This window comes from Sapajus apella, unplaced genomic scaffold, assembly GCF_009761245.1.
Source record: "Sapajus apella isolate SASKATOON/1434 unplaced genomic scaffold, GSC_monkey_1.0 scaffold120, whole genome shotgun sequence".
In the NCBI taxonomy this organism is placed as follows: Eukaryota; Metazoa; Chordata; class Mammalia; order Primates; family Cebidae; genus Sapajus; species Sapajus apella.
Window position 1 is genome coordinate 3,793,740 of NW_022437060.1, and position 6,857 is coordinate 3,800,596.

Genomic DNA, 6,857 nt, shown 5'->3' on the forward strand with positions numbered 1-6,857 from the left:
CTACTCACCTTGGTCTCTCAAATTTGGGATTACAGGCATAAGCCACTGTGTCTGGCCTACACTAAATCTTTTATCACTATCTTTTCTAAGGGATATTGTATGGTGTCCCCAGACTGTCTGTCTGTACTCCCATAAAAGTCTAAAAACTCCTTGGGAAGTTGAGGTTTCATAGATAATATAAAGACCTTTCAAAATGTGCTATCTTATCAAAGGTCCTTTATTTTATGAGGAATATTTTACATATAATAAAATTTAAATAATTTAAATGTACAGCTCAGTAACTCTGGACGTGTATACACCAGTGTAACCAACACCACTATCAAAATGTAGAACATTTAAAAGCCCTTCATAAATGTAAAATGCAATGCAAGTCTTTGGCCTAGATAAAAATAATAAATACAAAACTGATTCTCTAATTGTGATGTCTCATAATTATTTTTTTTGTGGTCTAACCTTAAAAACAAACTGTATTATATCCCATATCTCATGACTCATAGGTATCTTATCATAAGATACATATAGGCCAATATGATTCTTGCTTCTATTTGACTTAAATATGTCATATCTTTCTCTAACAAATCCTTGGAGTCTATGACAGATGAGACGTACCCATGAACACCGAAAGGTTTCTAATAAGATCTGAACTATACTAAGAATCATGGACCAATTATTATATGTGGTCCTTCCCATCATCTTATATGCTCCACACCGCCTGTGTTAAAAAGAATATATACCAAACAAGACAGATAAAAAGAAATGTTCATTTGTAAAAACAGCACAAAATTTTAAACCAACTGCCTTTTGTATTTGTGAGCATAAAATCAGTTTACATGAGAAACACATTGAACAGCAGTCATTCTGTTCAGCTCACAAACTGAGACAGAGGACAGGCTGCAATAAGATCCAGTGTCCTCACCATCATCCCAGCACTAGTCCCATTACACTGAGCCACTTCTGCATAGGTGTGAAAATCATGTTTCCAGAATTCTTGAAAATGAGCATACACATAATTGATTTATTTTGCTTACACAGAGAACTTATTTAGTAGATATTTCATTCTGTCAAGAACCGCGGGAGGTCTGAGACTTTATTCTAGTTGCAAGCTAACAAGTTAGCCTGCCATGGTTTTATGGATGCTGGCAGAACACATGAGACTCTTGAGTCAGAGTCAAAGGACAGTTTATCATTTGCAGCAATAGCAGCACAGTGGCTAGAATACCATCATTTTTACTCAAGTTCCCAAGCCCCAGGTCCCATAAGGCAACATGAAGAGGGGCAGGGAACGACTATATACACAAGACATTGTTACAGGAGAGAAACCCCAGGTTTTGGAAATGTAAATATTTTATATTGAGTTGCAAGCCAACCTGAACAAAATTTGCCATGGAGGAAAACACTAAATTCATTGAACTGCATAGTAAATAAACCTGTTCTTTCTTCTAGAGAAAGGCACAATTTGTATCTTCTTGGACTGTTTACATTATAAACATCCTTGAAAAGACAATCTTAAACAAAGGGTGCCAGTGGTTATGTTCCCAATTTATGCAGAAACATGATACAGCCATGAAGAATTGCTTCCTAACATGCCTAACATGGCCTACCAGAAGACAAATTGGAGTGTCAGATCAACATAACCAGTTTTCTTCAAGTATACAGCATTTGAGAAATGCAAAACAAAGTGAGTACATATGTGTGTTTATGAATGCATACAAAATACATATGCCTTAGGCATATCTTATATATGATATGTATATAATATATACATATAAATATGTATATATGATATACAAAAATATACATATATCCATAAAGGGAATTTTATACATATAAAACATATGTATATGCATAATATATAAATTTATTTAAAGTATGTTAAAATATGTATATATATATATGTTAAAATATATTAAGGGAATTATTCGATTTGAAAATACACTGGTGATTTTTAAACTCTCTTCTCTACCTTTTCTATGCATCTGTTCTTATTTTAGTCAAATAGCGATTATATCAATTATATCTAGTTAATTTATTTTCTAAAGCCTGCAACACTCAAATTGATAAACATACTTTTTCTGTGTGCTGTGAAAATAAAACCCACTTTAGAAAAATGTCACATGCCCAGTAGTCTAAAAATACATTAAAATGAAAATTATCATATGAAGTGCCTGCTCTTGTCAACAAGATTGAATTCTGAAACAATGTAATGCATGTCCAATTAGCAAATGAATATGAGCTAAATGAAGGAAAAACAATTTAACTGTTGTCTGTTAAACCATGGAAATGAGCAATGTATGGACAATTGTCATATTTACTCATGTATAATTGGATTGAGCACTAGATCATGTAATGAACAGTACTGTTGACCCTCAGCAACTACAGTATTTGTATGTAATAACTCAAAAAAACACTAGTTATTAACTTTCTCTTTGTCTCAGGCTGCTATTTTTAAAATAGAGCAACAAAAGTCATGCTCTCAATTATCTTTTTTTATTCTGTTTCTATTAAGAAAATCAAGTACTGAGAATATCTGAAATCTAAACATCTACTCAGTGACAAACAATGTACATGTTTCTGTATTTTATCCTCACTAATATCCCCTGAAGTAGATATTTTCAATCCTGTTTTACAGATAATGAAATGAGGTATTAGGTGTTATATTAAATACCATGGAAGTAGAACTTGTGATTATTTAACATCAGCACAGAGCTTTTCTCCTCAACCAACTGGCCTTATTCTTTTCTATCTGTAGCACTCATCTAGGTAGTACACAGGGAGGGGAGCATCACACACTGGGGTCTGTGGAGGGAAGTAGGGGAGGGACAGTAGGGGGTGGGGAGTTGGGGAGAGATAGCATGGGGAGAAATGCCAGATATAGGTGATGGGGAGGAAGGCAGCAAATCACACTGCCTTGTGTGTACCTATGCAACAATCTTGCATGTTCTTCACGTGTACCCCCAAATCTAAAATGCAATGAAAAAAGGTGTGCTAATAACTTTGCTAAGCCCTATCCTATGTAGCTGTTAAACATGCCCTGCTTACAGGCACGTAGTACTTCAACCAGGATATCAGTGATGGACGTGCTCACAGGCATTTCCTGGCTCTCCATTCCTTTTACCTGACTGCATTCTTTCTATAGACTCTTGAAGGTAGGATTTAATTCTTTGCCTTTTCTCCTTTCTAGAGGTTGCCCACATTCCTTGGTTTATGGGGCCCTTCTTGCACTTTTAAAACTAGAACTAATCGATTGAGCTTTTCTCCAATGACATCACTCTAACCTACACTCCTGCCTTTCTTTTTCACTGTTATGATCTCATGTGATATCGATTGGTCCCACATAGAAAATCCAGAATAATCTTCCTATCCCAACTTTAATTACACCTGCAAAGTACCCTTTGTCATGAAATGCAATATACTCACAGGTCCTGGAGATAAGAACATGGACATCTTCTGGGAGATGTTATTTTGCCAACCACAGTGAGGAAGGTCTAGCACCACAGAGGTAATAAAAATAAGTTTAAAAAACAACAGTGAGACCCACATGCATATTGTTTATAAGAAGCCCAACTTAAAAAGTATTCAAGTAAAATGTAAAGGGAGAGAAAGATATACCATGCTAACAATTTTTAAAAGAAATCTTGGATAGCTATATCGTGTTCAGAGGAAGAAGATTTCAGAACAAGAAAAATTATCAGAGGCAATGAATTGTCACTTTTCCAAGAAGACATAGCAACCGTAAATATGTACATACCTAACAGAGCGTCAAAATATATGAGGCAAATGCAGACAGCACTGCAAGGAGAAATAGACAAATTCACTATTATAATTAAAGACTTTAATGCACCTCTAATAGTATTTGATGGTTGAAGCAGGCAGATAATCAGTAAGGATATGGTTGACCTGAGCGCTTCTATCAATCCAATTGATCTAATTAATATTTAGAGAATATTCCATTCAACTATGGCAAAACCCATATTCTTTTCAAGCTCACATGGATCATTCATGAAAAAAGATGACATTATAGTCTACAAAACACAGAAAGAAAGAGATAGAGAGAAAGAAAGGAAGGAAGAGAAATAATTTAAAGTTATGTTAAGAGTCAAGTTTAGCCTAAAATCGCCTCCTTAGATATTTTATGTTGAGTCTGAAGTTTTCTCCCTAAGTTGTGAACTCTACCAAGTGGAGATGTAAGGCAGACTTTAGCCTACACTGTGCCAATCACCAAGTTTTGGCCAATCAAATGTAGCCAACTGTTCAAATATGTTCAAATAAGGCAAATGCTGAGCTGTAGCCAATCTAGCCATTTTTGCACCTCACTCCCATTTTCTGTACCTCACTTTCCTTTTTCTGTCCATAAATTTTCTCCCACCATTTGGCTGCTCTGGAGTCTCTGAGCCTAATCTGGCTCAGCAGTCTGCCCAATTCATGAATCATTCATTGCTCAGTGAAACTTTTAATTTGGTTGGTTTTTCTTTTAACAGTATGCTCTTCAACTACAATGGCATTACACTAGAAAACTAGAAACTAACAACAGGTAATAGCTGGAATATCATCAATATCTGGAGATGAAACATGTACTTTATAAGCAGTACATAGTTCAAAGAAGCATCAAAATTTTTTCAAAATATATTTTTGTCTAAATATAAATTAACATACATCTTATCAAAATTTGTGGGCTGCAGCAAAAGCAATACTTGCTGAGTGTATGATGGACTATATTGCTTTCTGAGAGTGAGGGCAAGGAAAACCAAGTCAGCTCCCGCAAGCAGAAAACTGCTCAGGGTATTCTAAAGTAGTAAAGAGTATGTGTTTATCATACACCAATTAAACTAGTTCTTTAAGCACGGGATAGGGATATATGACTCTGCCCCCATGGGTCTCTCGTGGAGAATGCCTTTAGTTTGTCTTTGATCAGTGGTAAGCAGGCACCAGCTGCCTGCCTTGTTTATTTTGGTTCTATGAGAAAACACAGAACACCTGTTTGTTAATAATAATCACCTGTTCTGAAAGAATAAATACATGGGTCAGAGTCTGCTTGAGGCCCCTAGCCAGGAATGCTGTCAGCTCCCTGAGGGTCACAGCTTTGAAGAGCACTCAGCTCGGAAGGCTGTTAGTCCTTGGATAATCCCATTTTGCAATCTATCTCTGTCTCTTTTTCTTAATACCTTCAGTGCCACCTGGGTTGGGGCCTCCATGACTGAGCTGGTCTCAGTAAATACTCCGATGGAAACGTATAGCATTAAATGTATACATTAGAAAAGAGGAAGGATCTAAAATTAATTATCTAAACTTCCATCTTATGAAACTAGAGAAAGAAGAGCAATTTAAGCCTAAAGCAAGCAGAAGAAAACAAATAATAAAAATTAGACAGAAATCAGTGGTATTGAAAATAGAAAAAACAATAGAAAGAATCACTAGACCAAAAGCTTTTTATTTCAAAAGATTAAGAAAACTGATGAACCTTTACCAGTCTATGCAATGACCAAATGCTCACAATTGCCCTTAATTTACCCTCTGAATTGGCTCAAACTTTGGTCAGGCATCTCTTTTTTCAATAGAACCCTGAACTTTTGTCTTAACTCCAAATCTGAGAAAGCTCTAAAATGCAGAACACCCCTGTTAGTAGTTTATCCTGTGAGTAAGCTGACCACAGTGAAAATCAAAACTCTTAGACTACACTGATGACACTCTCTGCTCCATCACATTCATTTTTTCCTCAAAAGTTTCTGTTAGTTCTGCTAGTTGAACGCCTCTCTAAAAAAGGAAAGCTTTCCTCTGTTTGATTTTGAGATGCTTGTAGATCTTCAGATTGGAGGGTTCTTCCTGTCGAAATAGTCCTTTTAATACAATCTCTTTTCACCTAAGTTCTGATTTCTTTTTATTTAGCATTAATGTTGACCAAAAAAGCCAAACTCTGTAAAATATTTGAGAAAATTTATTCTGAGCCAAATGCAAGGAACATGATCCATAACACAGCCCCAGGAAGTCCTGAGAACACGTGTCCCCGGTGGTTGGGTTACAGCTTGATTTTACACATTCTAGGGTTCAGGAGTTACAGGGAGACATCAATCAATACCTGTAAAGTATACATTGGTTTGGTCCAGAAAGGTGGGACAACTTGAAGTCAGGTCATGGCAAGGGGATTCGAGGTCATTAGGTGGATTTAAATATTTACTGATTGGCAATAAGTTTAAAGAGTTAAGATATTATCTAAAGAGTTGAAGTCAGCAGAAAGCAATGGTTGGTGTTAAGATAAAGGGATTGTGGAGGTCAACATTTTCTCTTTTCTTTTTTTTTTTTTGAGACGGAGTTTCACTCTTGCTACCCAGGCTGGAGTGCAATGGCGCGATCTCGGCTCACCGCAACCTCCGCCTCCTGGGTTCAGGCAATTCTCCTGCCTCAGCCTCCTGAGTAGCTGGGATTACAGGCACGCACCACCATGCCCAGCTAATTTTTTGTATTTTTAGTAGAGACGGGGTTTCACCGTGTTGACCAGGATGGTCTCGATCTCTTGACCTCATGATCCACCCGCCTCGGCCTCCCACAGTGCTGGGATTACAGGCTTGAGCCACCGCACCCGGCCTAACATTTTCATTAAGTAGATGAAGCTTCCAGGTAGCAGGCGTCACAGAGAATACATGGTAACTGTTTCTTATCAGACCTTAAAACATGTCAGACTCTTAGCAAAAACTCTCCTGGATCAGGAAAAGAACTGGAAAGAGAAAAGGTTCTCTACAGAATGTAAATGTTTCCCATAAGAGATGGTTGCGTGGGGCCATTTCAAAATATGTCAAAGAGATATACTTGGGGGCAAAATACTTGGGTTTCTTTCAGTGTCTGGTGCCTGTCATATAATACTA

General features: G+C 36.8%; 1 long non-coding RNA gene across 1 annotated transcript; it reads left to right on the forward strand.

The window, feature by feature from the left end:
• Positions 1-1,239: 1,239 nt before the first annotated feature.
• Positions 1,240-6,066, forward strand: LOC116538543. The gene is made up of 3 exons (XR_004263675.1): positions 1,240-1,250; positions 2,870-2,875; positions 5,974-6,066. It is a non-coding gene; the product is annotated as an uncharacterized LOC116538543 (long non-coding RNA).
• The last annotated feature ends 791 nt before the right edge of the window (positions 6,067-6,857 follow it).